At 42.8% G+C, this 22068-nt stretch overlaps 2 long non-coding RNA genes and 1 pseudogene across 2 annotated transcripts in view; 1 reads left to right on the plus strand and 2 right to left on the minus strand.

Annotated features, from left to right (window-relative positions):
* The window catches only part of LOC103693549 (uncharacterized), a 35878-nt gene that overhangs the window by 9975 nt on the left and 3835 nt on the right, over window positions 1-22068 (minus strand). The window contains exons 2-4 of the long non-coding RNA XR_015638770.1: window positions 19337-19500; window positions 4351-5202; window positions 3404-3961 (exon numbers count right to left, since the gene is read on the minus strand). This is a non-coding gene — a long non-coding RNA (uncharacterized LOC103693549). The remainder of the gene's footprint in view (window positions 1-3403; window positions 3962-4350; window positions 5203-19336; window positions 19501-22068) is intronic.
* Window positions 3332-7100, plus strand: LOC148000942 (uncharacterized). Its single transcript, XR_015638780.1, has 3 exons — window positions 3332-3485; window positions 3668-3918; window positions 5955-7100. It is a non-coding gene; the product is annotated as an uncharacterized LOC148000942 (long non-coding RNA).
* LOC120096971 (developmental pluripotency-associated protein 3-like) lies at window positions 12041-12582 on the minus strand (annotated as a pseudogene).

Below are 22068 nucleotides of genomic sequence, written 5' to 3' on the forward strand. Positions count from 1 at the left end.
TTAATATCGCTGACAAATTAAAATTATATTTATAACTACACTGAGCAGAAAGAATATTATTAAAAGCAATTTTGCCCACCCCCCCCCCAAAATTAATCATGCTAGGTAGAAAGATTGTGTTAGCTTTCTTTTCTCTCCATTGAAAATACTATATGTTCTCACAAAAAGTAGTATTAAATTATGCCAATAAAATAAATAATAACATTGCACAACTTTTTGAATTCTGTTTGTTGAGTTGTCCTTTTTAGTTTGTCATTGTTATGAATTTTTCTGAAAGTTTCTGTGTGCCTGTTGTAATCTGTAATTAGGGTACTTCTTTCATTTAAGAGTATTATAACCCGAAAGATTTACAAAACACAAATCCTCCCAGTACATGATCATAAAGCTGTTAAATTCAAGCCTGGGAAGGATAGAGGACGGTTGAACATTCCTTATAATCAGGAACATGTCCTTAATTTTCTATTTGGCCCTCAGAGGGTGGTATTAACATGACAGGCACCCATTGTCCAAGTGGGGAACAGAGGCAGGTGATCACTGACACTCACTGACAAATTAGCCCAAACATCAAGTTTAAAGTTCAGAGACCCTGTCTCAAAGGAAAGAAAAAAAGAAAGGAAAAAAAAAGAGTGATAGAGGGAGACGCTAGTGTGTGTGTTTGTGTGTGTGTGAGTGTGTTTGTGTGTGTGTGTGTGCGTGTGCGTGCGCACACACACACACACGGGAGGGGAATGAGGGGACATTTGGGACAGAGATTGGGCAAGATGGCATGATGTTGACTGTGAGTTATTTTTAAGCAAATCAGAGGTTTGCTTTACATTATTAATCTTATCCTTCATCCAATAAAGAATCCCAGAACAATTTAAAAATCATCTGATTTTTCAAACTGCATTATCTTCATCATATTCTGCCTTATCTCTTGACGTCAGTGATCTGAATCTCCTGATAAAGAAGGATTCCAGCTCTCTCACGAAGTGCAGGAGGCTGGAGGACTTGGTGACGGCTGTCCTTGTCCTCACAATGTGTAAACGACAACTCTGTAGGCATCCCCGCTAAAGAGAGCCAGCGCCTTTATTGGGCCATCCATCTCCCCAACCCCTAGAATTATTTCCATGTAAACTTCCCAAGTCAGCATTTCATTTCTTTCAAAATATTTAATGTTACCTACTAAAGCAAAAAGAAAAATTGCAAAATCCAAAGCATTCGCGTTTTAAATGAAATCTAATGAAAATTGAAAATGCATATTCAAAATACTCAATTCTAGGACACTGAAATGAATCATCAAGGTAAGTTTTTCCGATTCAGAGTTTCCATAAGTAGCTGGGGCTGATCTTGAATTCACTCTAGTGAAGCCTGGCCTGGCCTTAACGTGCTGCAGTTCTCTTGTCTCTGCTTCTCAATATTATCATTCTTTATGCGGGTTAGTCAATGTATAAAAGCAATCTTAAGCAACTGTTACGAATAGTGTCCTGACTTGTGATCACCTTTCTGTGCTATAAATATACGCAGATGACAAGCAAGAAGTTAGATATTCAGAGACACAAGAAAATGGCTGCAAGATTCTGCAGTGCAAATTTCACCAGACGGCAAAGGTTGGACCATCAAGTTTTTTTCTCTTCCCTAAAATTCACTCAAATTCAAAACCAGAGTTTCCAGGTTGCTGGCTAGTTTTATGTCAACTTGACACAAACTATAGTGATTTGTTAGATGAAACCTCATTTGAGAAAATGCTCCTACCAGATTGGCCTGTGGTGTATTTTCTTATCTCGTGATTGGTGTGGGTGGGTCCACCCACAGGGCCACCCTTGGACTTGGTTCATGCGGAATATAAGAAATCAGGCTGAGCAGGCCATGGGAAGCCCCCTCTATGGCCTCTGCACTCCTGCTTCCAGCTTTCTACGCTGAGTTTCCTGTCCTGACTTTCCTAGATGATGAAAAACAAGTTGTGAGATAAATAAATGCTTTCCTCCTCTATTTGGTTTTGGTCCTGGTGTTTTATCTCAGTAATAGAAACCCTGACTAAGACACCAGAACAACAGGCAAAGATTCCTTATGTGCAAATTCAATTTTAAGTATCTTGGTGTGTGGAGGAGCACTTTCTTTGAACCTGACAGCTACTTTGGTGTCTGTAGAGAAGCTGTGTGGGGGTGGGGCAAGTTTTCTTATCATCATCTAAGACTATATATTGCTTAGCTTCTGTTCATTGTATTAAATAAAGGCTCAAATGCTGTTTCTGTGGCTTTTTTTCTCTGCCTCCTTATCATTTCCAGGAACGGTGCACAGCATTATAATGTCCACTGATGACCGAGTTGTGTGCATGTCCTGTGAATAAACCCCAAGTGATGTCTCTATCTTGGTGCTCATGTGCTGTTTATGGCACACGCTTATTATAACATGTGCTATATTACTCTCTTCCACATACAACATTGCAAACTCTATGATGGAGGGCAATGATGTTCAATTCATTTTGTATTCCTCTAGGTCTAGGGAGGAAGAAGGACAGGGAGGGGGAGAGAGAGAGAGAGAGAGAGAGAGAGAGAGAGAGAGAGAGAGAGAGAGGAACCACACAGAGAGGACTTAGGGTGGCAGCAGCTGCTTACATCCTGCCACCTGCACCTGGGGTTGGCAGCTGATGACGTAAGCAATGCTAGATCACTGAGGGCAGGCCAGCAAAATCGCCTGTATGTTAACACTCTTTATTTTTAGGTTGAAAATGTAAAATGTTTTCTTATAGCTCTGGAAACTTGCAGTACATATTGTTAGCTATGGTCACTCTGCTGAGGAACAGAGCAACTCAGAAACCACACTTTTCCTGTTAGCTATGGTCACTCCACTGAGGAACAGACTTGGAAGCCACACTTTCAGTGTAGCAAAGTAGCACTGAGAGGCCCTTTGTCTTCAGCGGGCTCCTATCTACAAAAAGCAACGTTTAACAGAAAGAATGTTACTCCAAGAATCTCCCAGTCTACACATCTTTCATTGGCAAAACATAAAGGCTTGTTAAATATATACCTTGTAACATTTCCGATCTAGTTATCTTGTGTGTCTGGAATAAGTTTCACTAAATTAATGTAAAGGCCTGTAAGGACTTTATTCAGGACACATGCCTGTTTCTTGATTTAAACATGTAGCTGTTCTGTCTGTGGTTCTAGTTAGTATAGTCACTGAATGTCCCTTCTCCCCAGGGGCTCTCACACTCCATACAACCCCGAGGTCATCTCAAAATGTCCATCTTCCCCCACTGTCAGCCAGATCTGGCTGGTTTAGGAGGAGCTTCAGGCTCTGAAGGCTGGGAGGGAACTCAGCAGGGTGTGGCCAGGCAGGGTTCCTAGGTGGAGTTGACTAGTTGCAGGAGGAGGGGACACTTCAACAGCCACCCTGACACCACAGCCCAGGGATTACTTACTTGCTTGTCTCCAGCAGCCACACCAGCACCATGAAGAGGCTGCTGTGCTCTCTGCTGGGGCTTCTGTGCATCCAGGTTTGCTGTGAGTCTGGCTGTCAGCATTCAGGGCACCTGAGAGGCTCTGGCTCAGCACATGGAGGGGTGGGGAGAGCAGCTTAGGAGTCCTGCAGAGCTCCCACCTTCTCAGAGGTCATGGGTGTGCTCAGGGCTCTGTGAACACTGCAATGACAGTCATCAGTGTCTCTTTCTCTGTTTCTAATCAAGGGTAAAAGGGCAGCAAGTGCAGCAGAGTCCTGCGTCCTTGGTTCTGCAGGAGGGAGAGAACGCAGAGCTGCAGTGCAACTTTTCCACCTCCACAAACCAAACGCAGTGGTTTTACCAGAGTCCTGGGGGAAGCCTCGTCAGCCTCTTCTTCAATCCCGGAATGAAGCGGTATGGAAGACTGATGTTCACCACAGTCTCTAAGGAACATCGCAGCTCTTTGACTATTTCCTCCTCCCAGACCACAGACTCTGGTACTTATTTCTGTGTTGTGATGACACGGTGCTTCCCAGGCATCTGCAGCCCGAACAAAAACCTTCAGTGGGGTGGGTGTGTCCCTTCCCGGTCACAAGACAATATTTGCATAATTTAACATTCCTTTCCTATTGCCACTTTTATCCACAGATATTTTTTACCTTGTGAGTTTGGGATTTTGGTTTTTGTTTTCCCTCCTGGAATTTCTGCTGCCTGTGCACTACAGATTTGTATCTTAGAGTGATCAGAGGAACAGACAAGACAGGAGGACTTTAGTGAAATAAATATTCAATGGCAATGACCTGGCTAACCAGGAGGCAAACACAAAAGGAATGAAAGGCAAAGCAGTTGATTGACCTTACTTGGGAGTCTGCCTCATCAGAAGCATCCCCTTGAGTAAGGGTCAACCCCACATGTGTGGCCATACCTACCATTGCAGAAGGAAAAGTCACCAAATTCTCACATGTGACAAATCAGCAGGGTGTAGACTTAACATGTGCATTCCATCCAGGTCCCATCATGCTCTTGAGCCATTGCACGTGCTGCTCTATCCTGGACCATGCACTTGTGCATGCTTTAGAAACATGCTCCGTTGCTACATGGGTCTGTGAGATGTAGTTGCTTGTAGTGCTGCTCACCCCAGGTTTCCTTATTATTCTGTCAAGTTGTGATTGAAGGCAAACTGGATATTCTTCTACAGAATTCAATCATCTTTGGCTTCATTATGCCTTTGGGTTTGTTATTAGTTGCATATACGTCTATAATTTTAATAATTCCCTAATTAACTAGGGAATTATTACCACTTTTTCTCTAGTATTAAAGAATCCCTATTGTTTGTACCAACATTTTTATTTAAAGTACATCTTGCCCAATGAAAAAAGGCGTGGAATAACAATGTATCTGAAATTACTTGAAACAAACAGTTCATGATGGGCTGGGAAGAAGGCTCGGGGCATAAAATGCTTGCTGTGCAAACATTAAGACCTGGATCCAGATCTGTACCTTTAATTTTTTTTCAAAGTCTACTTTTAATGATTGTTTTTAAATGCTTTAACCTCCCTTTTAGCCCACCATTCACCAGAGGTAGGGAAAAAGAAAGAATTTGGGGGATGTGGATCTGTTTAGAAATGGTTCCTTGAAAAAAAATCCCATCTGTGTTGTCTGGAAATCAGAAATTTAGTTCACAGGCCAGCAGAGGCAGCTCAATCCACTTGCAAAACACTTCACAGATATATCAGCAGTCCAGTTCAGTAGAGTAGGGATAGCAGCAGTGATGACATGACCTAGAAGAAACAGCCAGGACTCAGCCTCAGTGCTAGTCAGCAGGAGGGACCAGGGGAATGCCAGGACAAATTCTCAGCTGTGTTGTTGTAAGACCCCAAAGTGGCCCTACCTCAGGAACGCCACCCACAGAGCACACATTGACAAAGTGACCGCTGCAATAGCAAGAGAGTATAAAGTTTTTTAATTCACATAAGTGGGGTTGCTCATCCACACAGGGAGAGGCAACCCAGAGCCCAAAAAGCACACAGCTTTTATTCATTACAGAGGACAGACTTCAGCAACGGGGTTAGCTGGCTTATTCTCATTGGTGGTACACAGAACAAAGGATCCGGTCAGGTGTTGGCTGTCTTGCTCAAGGGGCTGTTCTTAGCTCAATTAGTCACTTTACCCCTCCAGCCCTACACCTGGCCTTGAAGAATCACTGGGAAAGGGCTAAGTTGGCACATCCCTTAGGGGAGGTGTGAACTGGGTGGTCAGGCAGGGTCAGGATGACATCTTGCAGTTGTTCTCAGAATTCACCACAGGGAGGGATAGGGAGAACAGTTGTTATTGTTTTCTCTTAACTAGCTTAGTCAGAATTGCCTCAATATCTTGATCAGTAAAACTTTATCATATCACTGGGCATCCTGACGTCAGATGTATCTCAGAAAGGTCACGAGTTTGTCATAGGCATCCTGACCACCAGATGTGTTTCTCAAAACCTTCTTTTCACAGCTTTGCTTTTCACATCTGTGGAACTTTATTTTTTCAGTGCTTCTCCCAGGGAAATGAAGATCAGTAAAGATGCAAGACCAACAAGCGTTTAGCTGTGCAAGCCAGCCAAGCTCAGTATCTTCCACTGTCCATTGAGTTCTATTAATAGTCTCTTCAACCATCACATGTCCTCCATGAGTCAATCTTGCATCTGTCTAAGCTCACATCACGATGCCTATCAGCCCGAATCTGTGGAAGCCGTAAGAAACTGCAACACATCACCAGACGTTTTGAGTACATTTCTCTCTGTGGAGTCCTGACAAATTGAGCTCAGCTACGCAATGTAAGGTGAACCAATACATGCCTACCATTAACAAAGAATCCTTCACCACGTGTCCCTTCACACGCTTGCTTTAGCAGAACATCCTTTCTCCTGTGTCTGCTTCAACAAAACATTCCTTCACAACTGTCCACTTCAGCTAAACGTTCCTTTATGTGTTTGCCTCAGCAAAACACCATCCAACTTATTTTCCAAAGAACCTGTAAGTATCCACTTCACGAATCTCCGGCATCCATGTACAAGCTGCTCATGTGGTACACGCCTGGAACCAGTAAGGGGAGGAAAGGGTAGGTGCAGGCATATCTCAAAGGCTTGCTGGACGGCCAAGCAAGCCAAAATGGCAGACTCCAAGTTCAGTGAGAAACCCTGTGTGAAAAGGCAAGGTGAAAAGGAACCACAGGAAACATCCAATGCTGACCTCTGGCCTCCATATGTACACAGAGATAGGCACAGGCACACATGCAAACACACAGGGTGGTGGGGAATTGCCCAACACCAGCCTACCAGCCTCTTCCTCTGCTGCTTGGCTGTCATGAGATGAGCAGGTCTTCTGCCTTGTGTCCTTGACACGTTGCACTGTCTTACCCAAGACCAACAGCAATAAGACTAATCAGTCATAGACCCAAGCTTCTTAAACTATGAACCAAAATAAGCTTGCTCTATTAGAGGTTGATTGTCTGAGGTGTCTTGAGGTAACTTGCTAGGGTGACTGTCACAGAAAGATGCACAGAGTTCATGATGCCAAAACCCTGTTTGATTTTGTGTTTCTTCCTCCCATTCAAATACAAATCCATTGAAACAAGTTCATGTATAAGGGGATCAGTAATTTGTAAATTTATCAGTAAATAAAACATCACCTTTCTCAAAAATCTTTGTCCCTTTCTAAAGCCCTTGTGTATATTCCCAAAGCACTGATAGACGGTAGCCACATTGGGAAGGAAGACCTATGAAGTGTCTTTACCAGATAGACCTGAATAACAGGCAGAACTTCTTGAAGCTGATCCTCCTGCCCCCTTGAAATGTTTTCTGAAGATTTAGGTGTAGGTTTGGGCATGGACTGCTAAGGCTGGAGAGCAAAACTCTGTTGTGGGATTGAGCCTGGCAGAGGTGTGGAGGAGTTTTCATTGGCACAAACATATACTGAAGTATACGAACTCACTAGTGTGGTTAATAAAGTGAATAAAAGGAGCTTAGTTCAATGAATGAACTCTTCCCCAAACATTTCCATATATGTTCAATTATGCTGTGGACAGCTGCATTTATAAATCAGTGATAAAATACAAAGTTGTACGGACTCACTGAAAATCACTGGCAGACCTCTATAATTGTACTCAAAGACAGTCACACGGAGACACCGCCGGAACCTGAAGGAACAGACCGGATGAACAGTTCTCTGCACCCAAATCCCGTGGGAGGGAGAGCTAAACCTTCAGAGAGGCAGACACGCCTGGGAAACCAGAAGAGACTGCACTCTGCACACATTACTGATTCCAGAGGAAAACACCAAACGCCATCTGGAACCCTGGTGCACTGAAGCTCCCGGAAACGGCAGCGCAGATCTTCCTGGTTGCAGCCGACGCAGAGAGCTCGTGGGCAGCACCCCGAGAGCAAACTTGAGCCTTGGGACCACAGGTAAGACCAACTTTTCTGGTGCAAGTGACCTGCCTGGTGAATTCAAGACACAGGCCCACAGGAACAGTTGAAGACCTGTAGAGAGGAAAAACTACACGCCCGAAAGCAGAACACTCTGTCCCCATAACAGGCTGAAAGAAAACAGGAAAACAGGTCTACAACACTCCTGACACACAGGCTTATAGGACAGTCTAGCCACTGTCAGAAATAGCAGAACAAAGTAACACTAGAGATAATCTGATGGCGAGAGGCAAGCTCACGAACCCAAGCAACAGAAAGCAAAACTACATGGCACCATCGGAGCCCAATTCTCTCATCAAAACAAACATGGAATATCCAAACACACCAGAAAAGCAAGATCTAGTTTCAAAATCATATTTGATCATGATGCTGGAGGACTTCAAGAAAGACATGAAGAACTCCCTTAGAGAAACACAGGAAAACATTAATAAACAAGTAGAAGCCTACAGAGAGGAATCACAAAAATCCCTAAAAGAATTCCAGGAAATCATAAATAAACAAGTAGAAGCCCATAGAGAGGAGTCACAAAATCCCTGAAAGAATTCCAGGAAAATACAATCAAACAGTTGAAGGAATTAAAAATGGAAATAGAAGCAATCAAGAAAGAACACATGGAAACAACCCTGGATATAAAAAACCAAAAGAACAGACAAGGAGCTGTAGATACAAGCTTCACCAACAGAATACAAGAGATGGAAGAGAGAATCTCAGGAGCAGAAGATTCCATTGACTCAACTGTCAAAGATAATGTAAAGCGGAAAAAGCTACTGGTCCAAAACATACAGGAAATCCAGGACTCAATGAGAAGATCAAACCTAAGGATAATAGGTATAGAAGAGAGTGAAGACTCCCAGCTCAAAGGACCAGTAAATATCTTCAACAAAATCATAGAAGAAAACTTCCCTAACCTAAAAAAAGATATACCCATAGGCATACAAGAAGCCTACAGAACTCCAAATAGATTGGACCAGAAAAGAAACACCTCCCATCACATAATAGTCAAAACACCAAACACACAAAATAAAGAAAGAATATTAAAAGCAGTAAGGGAAAGAGGTCAAGTAACATATAAAGGCAGACCTATCAGAATCACACCAGACTTTTTGCCAGAGACTATGAAGGCCAGAAGATCCTGGACTGATGTCATACAGACCCTAAGAGAACACAAATGCCAGCCCAGGTTACTGTATCCTGCAAAACTCTCAATTAACATAGATGGAGAAACCAAGATATTCCATGACAAAACCAAATTTACACAATATCTTTCTACAAATCCAGCGCTACAAAGGATAATAAATGGTAAAGCCCAACATAAGGAGGCAAGCTATACCCTAGAAGAAGCAAGAAACTAATCGTCTTGGCAACAAAACAATGAGAAGAAAAGCACACAAACATAACCTCACATCCAAATATGAATATAACAGGAAGCAATAATCACTATTCCTTAATATCTCTCAACATCAATGGCCTCAACTCCCCAAGAAAAAGACATAGATTAAAAAAACTGGATACGCAACAAGGACCCTGCATTCTGCTGCCTACAGGAAAGGCACCTCAGAGACAAAGACAGACACTACCTCAGAGTGAAAGGCTGGAAAACAATTTTCCAAGCAAATGGTCAGAAGAAGCAAGCTGGAGTAGCCATTCTAATATCAAATAAAATCAATTTTCAACTAAAAGTCATCAAAAAAGATAAGGAAGGACACTTCATATTCATCAAAGGAAAAATTCACCAAGATGAACTCTCAATCCTAAATATCTCTGCCCCAAATACAAGGGCACCTACGTACGTAAAAGAAACCTTACTAAAGCTCAAAACACACATTGCACCTCACACAATAATAGTAGGAGATTTCAACAGCCCACTCTCATCAATGGACAGATCATGGAAACAGAAATTAAACAGAGATGTAGACAGACTAAGAGAAGTCATGAGCCAAATGGACTTAACAGATATTTATAGAACATTCTATCCTAAAGCAAAAGGATATACGTTCTTCTCAGCTCCTCATGGTACTTTCTCCAAAATTGACCATATAATTGGTCAAAAAACGGGCCTCAACAGGTACAGAAAGATAGAAATAATCACATGCGTGCTATCGGACCACCATGGCCTAAAACTGGTCTTCAATAACAATGAGGGAAGAATGCCCACATATACGTGGAAATTGAACAATGCTCTACTCAATGATAACCTGGTCAAGGAAGAAATAAAGAAAGAAATTAAAAACTTTTTAGAATTTAATGAAAATGAAGGTACAACATACCCAAACTTATGGGACACAATGAAAGCTGTACTAAGAGGAAAACTCATAGCGCTGAGTGCCTGCAGAAAGAAACAGGAAAGAGCATATCTCAGCAGCTTGACAGCACACCTAAAAGCTCTAGAACAAAAAGAAGCAAATACACCCAGGAGGAGTAGAAGGCAGGAAATAATCAAACTCAGAGCTGAAATCAACCAAGTAGAAACAAAAAGGACCATAGAAAGAATCAACAGAACCAAAAGTTGGTTCTTTGAGAAAATCAACAAGATAGATAAACCCTTAGCCAGACTAACGAGAGGACACAGAGAGTGCGTCCAAATTAACACAATCAGAAATGAAAAGGGAGACATAACTACAGATTCAGAGGAAATTCAAAAAATCATCAGATCTTACTATAAAAGCCTATATTCAACAAAACTTGAAAATGTACAGGAAATGGACAATTTCCTAGACAGATACCAGGTACCGAAGTTAAATCAGGAACAGATAAACCAGTTAAACAACCCCATAACTCCTAAGGAAATAGAAGCAGTCATTAAAGGTCTCCCAACCAAAAAGAGCCCAGGTCCAGACGGGTTTAGTGCAGAATTCTATCAGACCTTCATAGAAGACCTCATACCAATATTATCCAAACTATTCCACAAAATTGAAACAGATGGAGCACTACCGAATTCCTTCTATGAAGCCACAATTACTCTTATACCTAAACCACACAAAGACACAACAAAGAAAGAGAACTTCAGACCAATTTCCCCTATGAATATCGACACAAAAATACTCAATAAAATTCTGGCAAACCGAATCCAAGAGCACATCAAAACAATCATCCACCATGATCAAGTAGGCTTCATCCCAGGCATGCAGGGATGGTTTAATATACGGAAAACCATCAACGTGATCCATTATATAAACAAACTGAAAGAACAAAACCACATGATCATTTCATTAGATGCTGAGAAAGCATTTGAGTTGGGAGCAGCAAAAATCTGTGGTCATAAATATTAAAATTTAGGTGACCATTTGATAACCAGAACATTTAGCAAAATGTTAAATTAATAAGTTTTCCTCTGTGCCCATGACCTCCCCAGCCATGGCTTCTGAACATGATTACAGTACCAGGCATTAATTCTGTCCTGCGTAGCAACCTTTGAATCCAATCAAGAGAGAAATTAGTAACCCCCATAAATTGATAAATTAGTGAGCACATATTTCCTGGAGGCAGCTTTCTTAGTCAGGGCTCTGTTGCTATGAAGAGACACCATGACCATGCAGTTCACTTCAGTGTTGTTTAAATGTTGTAACTGTAGTGTTTCAGTGGAATGTAAAGACAGCAGCTTATTTGTGCAATAAAAATAAAGTAACTGTTGCAAGCAAAAAAATGTGGGATATGTCAACCAATTGTTTATTACACAGCACGAACAAACACAAACATCTTGCTGACAAGCCTATGGTGTCAAAACTCAGGGGAAAACAAGAGGCAGGACCAGGAGTTAGACGAGCTAGGCCTCATGCATGGAGACCTTGCCTCAAGCAGAAATAAACAGGGTAGCACACATTGAACTCTGAACATCACGAGTGTGCACACACCCACACATGCATCTGTAAAAAACGAGTCCCCATCTCCAATGGCTCGTTCTAATCTGTTCTGTGTATTTATTAAAGATAACAAATTTGCCTCTATTACAAATTTCTCTGCAAACTAGAAAATCTAAAATAAAAGATCTATTCCAATTACCTTCTAAATCAAACTACCGGGCTTTGACTCATGCTCAATTCTTGGGTAAATCTGTCATTCCCATGAATCCAAATGTCACACATCCTATATAATTTAAAGGTTAGCAAGTAGAGATTTCCCCAGCACCAAGAAAAGTTTAATCTTAAACAAAAAAACAGCTTTCACATCTGCTGCATGGCACCGTTAACGGCAAGGACAGTGTATGATTCAAACTGCCCTAATTCTTCTGGTTCTGCCCAATTTTAGCATTCTCAGAAGGATCCCATCTCTGATAATGGCAGAAAGTACAGAGACATCTGAATGGCTCAACTCTTCTCTCATTTCCTTCAAGCTGTCTTTGTCTCTGCTCAATCCGAACAAATCTTCTCATCCTTGCTATGGGGTCTTTCAGCACCGACAACAGTGTGCGGACCCTTCTCTTGGGAAAGGCGCTTTGAACTCCCCTCATGATTCTTTCACTTCTGTTCTCCACAGGCTGGCTCTTAATCTGGAGACGAACCCTTTGACGACGATGATATTTTGGCCGCTTGGCACTGGGGTTCAGGGTTAGCTTTTTCATGACCTTTACTAGTGTTTCTGGTTGTAGGATTTCTGAATCATCTGGTGAGTCCCCTTCATCTTTCCTCTGAGATCCATCATTCATCTGAGTTTCTGGGTTCACAACTGGGTCGACTTTCTCGGATGGCTCATCCATGGCGGTGGGCAGAACTCAAAAGCTAGCTCCGAACAAAATTGCTAGCTAATCTTTGGAAAGACCTAAACTCTGGCCCCACACAGCAGAGACTGAAGCCCTGAATGTATTTTCTTAGAAAAGAAACTTAAGTGTAAAATGTTGAGTTTAGACATCTGTGACTCAAGTGAGGTTAGAGAAGACTTGGGTTGCTTGTTCATGGTTAGAGAAGATAGGGATGGCTCAAATGTGGTCAGAGGAGACATGGATGTTAAAGGGGAGTCTCACATGGGCATTCAAGACTTCATAGGGACCCTGCAGGAAAAGCAACCAGAGAAAGCAAAGAAATAGATCCTGTTTGATTTCTATGTTTTAGGACTTAAATTGGCTTAATTCTTACAGAATTTTATTCTTTATATCAGAAAATCATCTGTGTTTTCTCTTTATTCCCACAGGATGCAGTGTGGTCCAGAAAGTAGCTCAGGTCTCACCAGACACATCCAGGCAAGAAGGGGATACGTGATCCTGGATTGTTCATCTGAAACTAAATGAATCAGCACCCATATAATAATCCTGGTACAAGCCTCTTGCCAGTGGAGAAATGAGTTTCCATATTTGATGGAGTTCTTATGACCAGGACAATAGAATAGTCATTCCTCAGTGTTCTTCCAGGAAGCAACTAAAACTATCAGCCTCACCATTTCAGCCCTGCGCCTGCAAGGTTCAGGAAATACTCCGACACTCTTTTGGAACTGACTCATAGAGTTTAGCTTACAGTGTAGGCTAGAAAACCATCAGGAGCTGCCTAAGAGAAAGTGTCCTTCTGTAGGAGTCCAGATGAGATGCACACCTGCAGACCCCAAAAGGATGATGGTGGCTGTGACCAAACCTCTAGTTTGGGTTGATAATGGAATTTGAACTTAATTCCAATATGAGCTTCTCATATTTTTTACAAAGGAATCAGAGAGATACTAAGCATCATTTACTTTAGAGTTGCTCCATAGAATGGCGAAACAAAAATATCCTTTTGAAATTTGGGGGTTTGACATACATGCCTTCAGCCAGTAACTATACAAACAGAAGCATGCTGTCCTCTGAGAAGCTTCACCCAGCAGTTGACTCAGACAGATACAGACACCCACAGCCAAAGTGTGGATAGAGCTTTGGGACTGTTAATGGAAGAATAGGGAAAAGGATTGCAGTCCCAAAGGTGATAGGAACTCCACAGGAAGACCAGCAGAGTCATCTAATTTGGGTCCTTGGGGCTCTCAACGTCTGAACCACCACCCAAAGAACATTCATAAGCTGCACCTAGACCTCCCTGGACATATTTAGCAGATGTGCAGCTTGGTCTTCATGTGGGTCCTAAACAACTAGAATGGGGGCTGTCCCAAAAGATGTCGCCTGTACATGAGATGAGTTCCACTATCTGGCCTGCCTTGTCTGGCCTTAGTGGAAGTGCCATGGTGGGAGGTGGGGAGATACCCAGGAGGGCTCTACCTGCTCAGAGGAGAGGGGGATTGGGGGAAGGATTGTGGGAGAGAGTGACTGGAGAAGGGCAGCAAGAAGGGTGTAGAGTGAATGAGTACCAGAGACCGTGGAATCCCAGTGCGAGCAGAGGCTGTGCTGCCTATCCAAGGCTTGGAACGAGAGGAAAGGGAGGAACATGAGCTCCTGCTTTGCCTCCTCAGGGATGCCATGGGCCACTGAGCATTGTTCACTGTACAATCAGCCTGAAGGCAGGAGAGCAGTCAAAGCTGAGAGAATACTGGCAATCCCAGACTCGTGACGTGTATACACTGGATCACAGACACAATTCCCAGCGTTCTGCTTAAGGTCTCATGTCTCATCACAGATTGATTTGCTAAACTTAACACATTTCCATATGGATCTTGTTGAGTACTTCCGAAGAGACCAAACTCTATCTTTTATCAGATATTATCCACTTGTCAAATACACCACATGGAGCGGCAAAGCAGTGTTTAAAATGCAATAGACGCCCAATCTAGATATTGTAGCATTCTTCAACTTGACCTTTCCCTCCCAAAATGATCACATTTCAGGGGCAGCTACTATCCACTGACAAGGGAGCCTGCACAGCTCTGTCAATAACACCAAGCAGGGCCATACTGATGAAAGGACACTCTGCCATGATGATGTCCCCAGGTCTCCGTGGACATGCTTGGCTACAGAAACAAAACCAGAATGATGGTTTCCTGTCAATACTGGAGCTGAAAAGCAAAGAACAGACTTCAAACGATTCAAACTCGCCCACGTGGCACTCAGTGCTCCGTTGTTTAAATCCTCATCAAACAGCAGGTACCTCTCAGGGACCTTCTCTGTACGTTCTTTTCATTTTCCCTTTTGGCCTTTTTGTGGTAATTCCCTCATTAAAATCATTAAATCAAATGGAAGAGTCTAGACAGTTTTAACACTGTAATAGCAGACTACAAAAATTCAGTCACCAAGTTTGGTGGTGTTAATATCTACTAAAGGTTTGTAGTGCGCGTGCACTACACACACACACACACACACACACACACACACACACCCTTCAACACACATAAGGGCATGTTTGATGTATATATTCCAGGAACATTCTTGATGTACACATGCATTCATGAATATGTGTATGTATGTGTCACATTTTACAGTGACAATTTCTAGCACTGTATCACAGACATGCTTGGTGTGCTCATTCTGAGATGATTTTCCAAATTTAAAAATATAGCCTCTTAGAATTAGAACCAAATACCTCGCATCAGAAGGGTGGAAAGTCTAGTATCAGAGCAACCCTGGCACACAATCTCCTAAGCACGAGTCTTCGTGCAAAGGCAACATGATCGAATGTCTCCATCATTTTAATACCTAGTAAATAAACCTCAATGTTGGGTTTTCAAAGGAAAATATTTTAATTCCTGTTACAAGTCCACAAAACACAGACAATAAAAAGCTTGACTTTTAGAAGTTGCTTTATTAGCTGCAGATTTTAAATAGGCTCCGGAGTCAAGAAGGAAAGCAAGATGCTGTCCTTATTTTGGATATAATTGACTTTCTTAAGACAAAGACCTATGAGTTTTCACTTCTCATAAAGCTATCTGATTTTTTACAATGAAAACCTCTATGTTCTGTTGGTGACCTGCAGCTCGATGACAAGGAGAATCCCTTATTCATGATGAATTATACTTTAAATGTATCTCCCAAGTTGTTCCACTGAATCGCGCTGAAGCACACCAGCTGTGTAGCTGTCTGTTTCCAGCTCCAGCCCTCAAAGCTACTGGCTTTCCCAGCTCTCTGTTTTCAGTTACTGCCTGACTTAATTACCAGGGAAAGTCAGAGAGATAAGAAGCAACGGTTTGTGGTGAGTCATGCCTTTTCTGTCTGTGTTCAACCCTGTGGCCTGTGAACCTAGGGAGGGTGATCCATTTCCTGGTTGGGGTATAGCATAAGAATTGAGGTAATTCATGTGTGGTCAGAACTCTGAGCCAAGACAGAAAAGACATGATTAGGCAGAGGGTCATGTGTCACACACTGCTCTCTTGCCTGCTGTGCGTTAGTGTTTGTATATCTCTGGAATAGAAGGTTCACACTCTGGTAGTGATATTAACAATGAAACGTTGCTCCCAGGCACATGATCTTCAGACCTAGTGAGGCAACAGGGATTGGAGAAAAGCAAGCAGACTGTGTCTTCTGTCAGGTATGTCTGCTATTTCTATATCAGTCTGTTTCTCACAGTATCTTATGCACAGCACCAAACCATCATCAGTTTTCTGATTGTTCCCACAAGATCTAGAAAGCACCTCAAGGCCCTTCAGACACATTCAGACAGTAAAGAAGTCCTCACCCTGCTCTTGGCACAAACAAATTTCCAGGTGAGAAGTCACTTTCCTAATCTGCCAGAGTTCTTTCAATGAGAGTGCAAGGGCAGTCTCTGTTCTGTCTTCCTCCAGAAACCAGCTAACTCCTTTAGCCTCGTCATTTTACATCTGGAAAACTCGGTGAACTATTTCTGTGCTCTCCAGGCCCCCACAGTGTTTGAAGTGATAGAAAACCCTGGACAAAAGCCCAGGAGCTCACTTGAGCTAGCCTCTGCTGAAGGATCCCACCTGAGAGGCACACCTGCAGACTCCAGCAAGAGGGCAGCACCATAGCTGCTTTCTCTGTGGTCTGGGTCAGAGGATGCTGACAAATGAAACAGTTGTCAGGAGTAACTTTCCTCTAATACATTTTGTCTTGAATTCTTGAATCATAAGTAGATCACACAGAATGTGTGTAAAGATTGGTAAAGGTAAAAAAAAAAAAAACTATCCCATAATAAAATGTCAGTTTCATTAAAGTTTCACAACATAGATCTGGGTGTGGCTGTTGGGATGAACAGTTGACCTCATGTCCTTGCCCTCTTCCCACTAGGCGTTGTTTGAACTTTGTACAAGCAAAGATGTAGGACCACAATGAGTAACAAGAATTAGAGATTAATTAGAACAGTTATAAGTCACATGATGTCTAGAGTGAGTGAGAACTCTGTGCAAAGCTGTTTTCCCCTGCCTGAATTTACAGAGATGTTGGACTAACACATGGGAAGGAAAGCTGGATGACGACAAACACTTGGCTGAACTGTGACCCACAGGGACGTAATGAGGACGAACTTCCTTCAATACTGTTTGGAGGGTGACCTTGGGAAGCCATGACTCTGCACCACTGTACGTCTGTACATGGGCTAAGACCAAAAGAAGCTCAAGGAGGAGGCTTGTGGGAAGTGGGGGAGGTGCAATAAGAGAGCTGGTGGGCTAAGCATGTAGCTGAGAGCTAGTGTTCTCTTAACATGCACAAGGCCTCGAGTGGTCTGCATCTCTGAGGGATGAAAAGAAAGATAAACAAACAAACAAACAACCAGATAATAAAAGAGAAGCTGATAAGTTGATAAGCACATACAGGGGTACCTGAACCACAGGCCAACCTGCAGAGACAATACAAGATGGCTGCTGTCCCACACCCACCTTCTATCCTGCACAATTTATCTCCTGTCCAGTCCTAACGTGCAAGGGGGCAACTTCGGGGAAGTATCGCCAGGTGGTAGAAACAATGCAAATCCACCACAGTGCCCACTGCTGAACTTGGCACCGTCATGCACCTCCTTCAACAACACAGTTCAAATGAAGAAAATAGAAGCTTTGGCTTCCTGTTTATGACATGACTCTCCTCGAAGAGGAGACATGACGTTCATGTCTGTGGAGGATCCTTAGTCTTCTGGCAAATTCCCGTTTCCTGCTAATGCTCTATGTCTCCACTACTGAACTCTAGTAAGATGCAAATGTTAACTTTCAGTAGCATTATCTTCTGTTAAGACATGCAAACTAGTGGACGGTTAGGAAAACAGCTTAGTATTTCCATAAATTCACTTGCACTGAGTTTAAATCAGAAGCAGTTTCATAATGATCATGGTCTTTGTTCCTATGAATTCTCAAATGTCTATACCTGGACTTTACACATAGCTTTCCCTTCTTTTAACTGAACCCATAGTCACCCCCATAGCACTGGATTTATTCTTTAATAAAAGAGTGCCCTTGATCAGGAGATCATAGATTTGATGAGGCGTTCCTCAAGCTGGCCACTGTGATTTAATCAAAAAGTGTGACAGACATGAAGGAAAATCAGTCTTCAGTGTTAGTTCAGGTGTAGTTCTTCCAAGTAACGCCCTCCCTCCTTCCTCCCCACAAAGCATACTTGTTAATAGCCAGGGAAAGCCATTGTGTGGTCTGGGAAATGTCCTTAAGAAAGACCTATTATAGGGTTGGGGATTTAGCTCAGTGGTAGAGCGCTTGCCTAGGAAGCGCAAGGCCCTGGGTTCGGTCCCCAGCTCCAAAAAAAAAAAAGAACAACAACAAAAAAAAGACCTATTATATGAAGCAATAGAAGTTATTTGAGAGAAACCATTCTAATAGGTCTTAAAGGGAATAAAGGAAACTTTCAAGCAAGTTGTATATAAACATATCTTTAGTTGTATTTATTTTTTAAAAAAATTGCAACTAAGAAGGGGGAAGTTGGGACTGGAGAGGTGACTTGGCAGTTAGAAGAATGTGTTACTCTTGCAGAAGACCCGTTCGTTTGGCAGCACCCACATGGTGGCTAACAATCTTCCCTAACTCCAGTCTCAGGAGATCCGATGCCCTCTTAGGGCCTCTGTGGGCACCAGGCATGCGCGTGGCACACATACAAACATACAGACAAACACTCAGCTTTGTACACATAAAATAAAACAAACAAATCTTTTTAAAAAGAACATACATTCAGCAAATAAAACCTAATATTTAAAAAGGAGGTGGAATTGAAAAGGAAAAGATAAAAAGTCAAAGGATAATCTGGAAAACGATATTTACAATGCATAGTTTTGAAAGAAGACTCAAAAAACACAATGTATGAAAAAAACTTGCTCGAGTCAATAAAATTAATGAAAATAATCAAAACACAGCTATTTCATAGGACTATCCAGTTACTCGAGGCACCTAGTGCCATTACTCACTAGACAAATAAGAACAAACTTCTGATTGGCTCCCTCTCTACTGCTGTCCGCACCCTGAGCATGAGGAAATGACGTAAGAGCTGAGAGAAAATGATCACTTCTTCCTGTAAAGGAGCAGTGCGACGGGATCCTCCGTGACGGTGCCACAACTGTTTCAAATGGCTTTTAAAGGGACTTGGAGAAGACAATTCCAAACCTAAGTACAAACTGTCCAACTATCAACAGATTTGAAGCAAAACAAAAAGTTAATGAGCTCACCTGTTACCAGAGCTGAGTGTCTGCGGTGTCACACCTGCGTCCCTGTGCTCTGAAGTACAAAGACGACAAGGGGCAGGTTAGGAGCGCAGCTCCCGATCAGGGTTTGTGTTCCTTGTCTCTGTAACTTTACTCAGATGTGACATTTTTATCTGCTTTCCTCCTTCCTAGGGAAAATGAAGTGAGTTAGCTCTTTCCTGAAGGACCATCAACCTGATGTGCCAACTAACATCTTTCGTGACTTTACGCTGGCTTTGCTGCCCTCTAGTGTTCATAGCTTAAACTGTTTTGAAGCCTGGTGTCACAGCTGTCTTTGGGGGAAATGCAGCCTTCCCCTGCTGCTGTAAGGTGGGAGGGCTCGGAAGGACTGGCTGGCTGCTAATATAACGACCTGTTACATGGCTTACTGGGGGTGGGAAGTAATGACATGTATTGTAGATAAGTCTTGGCATGATTACACAAGGCAAAGAGAATGTTTGAGCTTGTTTTCTCCCTTTTCCCCTCCCGTCTTCTATTACTCCCTTCCTCCCTGTCTCCCGCCCCCTTCTTTGTTGCTCTTCCCTTTCTATATTTAAAAATATCCTGATAAACGGGAGCAGGAGTAACTGATGGACAAAGATAAGCAACTGCAAGGAACATTGTACAATACACGCTTTGTAACAGGCACGCCTAGACCTTAGCACAACTGACGCCATGATGGACGTACCATTCAGTCCATAAAACTCAGCACGTAGACAGCACCACCTGCCGAAATGAAAACAAAGACCTAATCTATCAAGGCCCAGCGTTATGGGGGTCTCTAAATGGACTAACTTTGCCTTTGGCTTCTGTAGTTCTGCTTCTGGCTAACTAACTGTTGTTGTTAACTGAAGTGTGTCAACCCAGGATATGGATTTGTGCTCAGAGGCTCACTCAAGAAAGGCTCGCTGCTACACTTGATCCTGAATACCCATTCTAGTCACTGGTCAGCTAATAAAGATTTTCTATTAACTTAGAACCATGTCCCCCACAACAATATGACATGTGATATTAGGATTCTAGGACATGATGCTGAATGGTAAAAATAAACAGGAGGAGGAACCAGTTCCCCAGCATACCCTGGTAGTTTCTCTCTCTTCTCTCTCTCTCTCGCTCTCGCTCTCTCTCTCGCTCTCGCTCTCGCTCTCGCTCTCGCTCTCGCTCGCTCCGGCAGACCATTGGAACTAGTGCTAATTTGTCTCAGAGGCTCTGCACTGCCCCCATCTACTTTCTGACCTGCTGTCCATAAGCCATTCCAACACGGCACCCTGTCAGGCTGCCCCACCCTCACTCACGGCTCTCTTGGCTGGTCTCTACCACGCCAGGCATAAACACCCCAATTCCATGGCAGCCCAGTGTATCCGGCCACCATACACTCTCTTGAACTCAATTAATTCTACACTTGAAAGAACACATCACACAATATCCTCTGATCCAATCAATAAGACATAATTTGCTCATGTAGACAACACAAAATCCTGTACACATCCATCCCTTAAGAATAGTCATAACAATCTGTAATATGTGCAGAGGGGAATCTTAACATCTGCTGCCATGTTCTCTCTGCTCCCTTCTCCTCTGCCTCTCTAAAACTTTTCTCCCGCCCATCCTTCCTTCCCGTCCCGGCCTTGTTCTCTCCTGTACCTGCCTTCACCTGCATAATGACATCATCCTACATGCTGCAATTCTTCAAGCACTCTCAAAACTTAGTAAAGCAATCAGAGGTCCAGGGAAGCCATTTCCACCAGACAGGCTTGATGAAATTGAGCAACAGAACTACGTGACAAATCAATTTGGAGAAACAAGGGAAGTCAACTCTGTGCACATGAGGGCTACCTAAGTTCTAGTTATGGAACCTGTTTCTGCTGCATGATATTGTGAGCCAAATACTTGTTTCCTGTCCTCAAGCCTTGCCCTCAGGCTTCTGATGCAGCTTTTCTCTGTCCGTGAAAGCTGTGAGGGAGAGAGAACTGAAGTCTCACACTCCCTGCCTAGAATCAGCGCGACTGCCCTTCATGGGGTGGAAATGTATGCAGACTCACTAAGGTGTGGAAGAGTTTAACAGCTGTGTTCCCCAAACCTTGGCCACTAGTTTTTCTGTCATACAAGGAATGTCAATTAGCCCTAATCAATGCATTTGAGGGATTAAGATGCGCCTATTTGAAATAAAGCCTATCTGGTCGTGGTTTTCTAGAGGGTGAAGATCTTAGCCCAATGCCACTATGAAAGATTTGAAAATTAGGTGTTTTAAAATGTGTTCAAAATTGAAAAGTGTATCAGAATCTTTCCCAAAAAAATGTAAAAAACAAAAACAAAAACCCACTTCTGCAAAACTAATCTCCATCAGTGCAGGATGATACCAAGCAATAAAATGATCACCCATGAGTTAGTGACCACTAAAGAGGTCACAGAGAATGATGTCTGTCTTAGTCAGGGTTTCTATTCCTGCACAAACATCATGACCAAGAAGCAAGTTGAGGAGGAAAGGGTTTATTCAGCTTGCACTTCTGCATTACTGTTTCATCACCAAAGGAAGTCAGGACTGGAACTCAAGCAGGTCAGGAAGCAGGAGCTGATGCACAGGCCATGGAGGGATGTTTCTTACTGACTTGCTTCCCTTGGCTTGCTCAGCTTGCTCTCTTATAGAACCCAAGACCACCAGCCCAGGGATGGCACTACCCACAATGGGCTGGGTCCTCCCACCTTGATTACCAGTT

Source organism: Rattus norvegicus, chromosome 15, assembly GCF_021556685.1.
Source record: "Rattus norvegicus strain SHRSP/BbbUtx chromosome 15, alternate assembly SHRSP_T2T, whole genome shotgun sequence".
Lineage (NCBI taxonomy): Eukaryota > Metazoa > Chordata > Mammalia > Rodentia > Muridae > Rattus > Rattus norvegicus.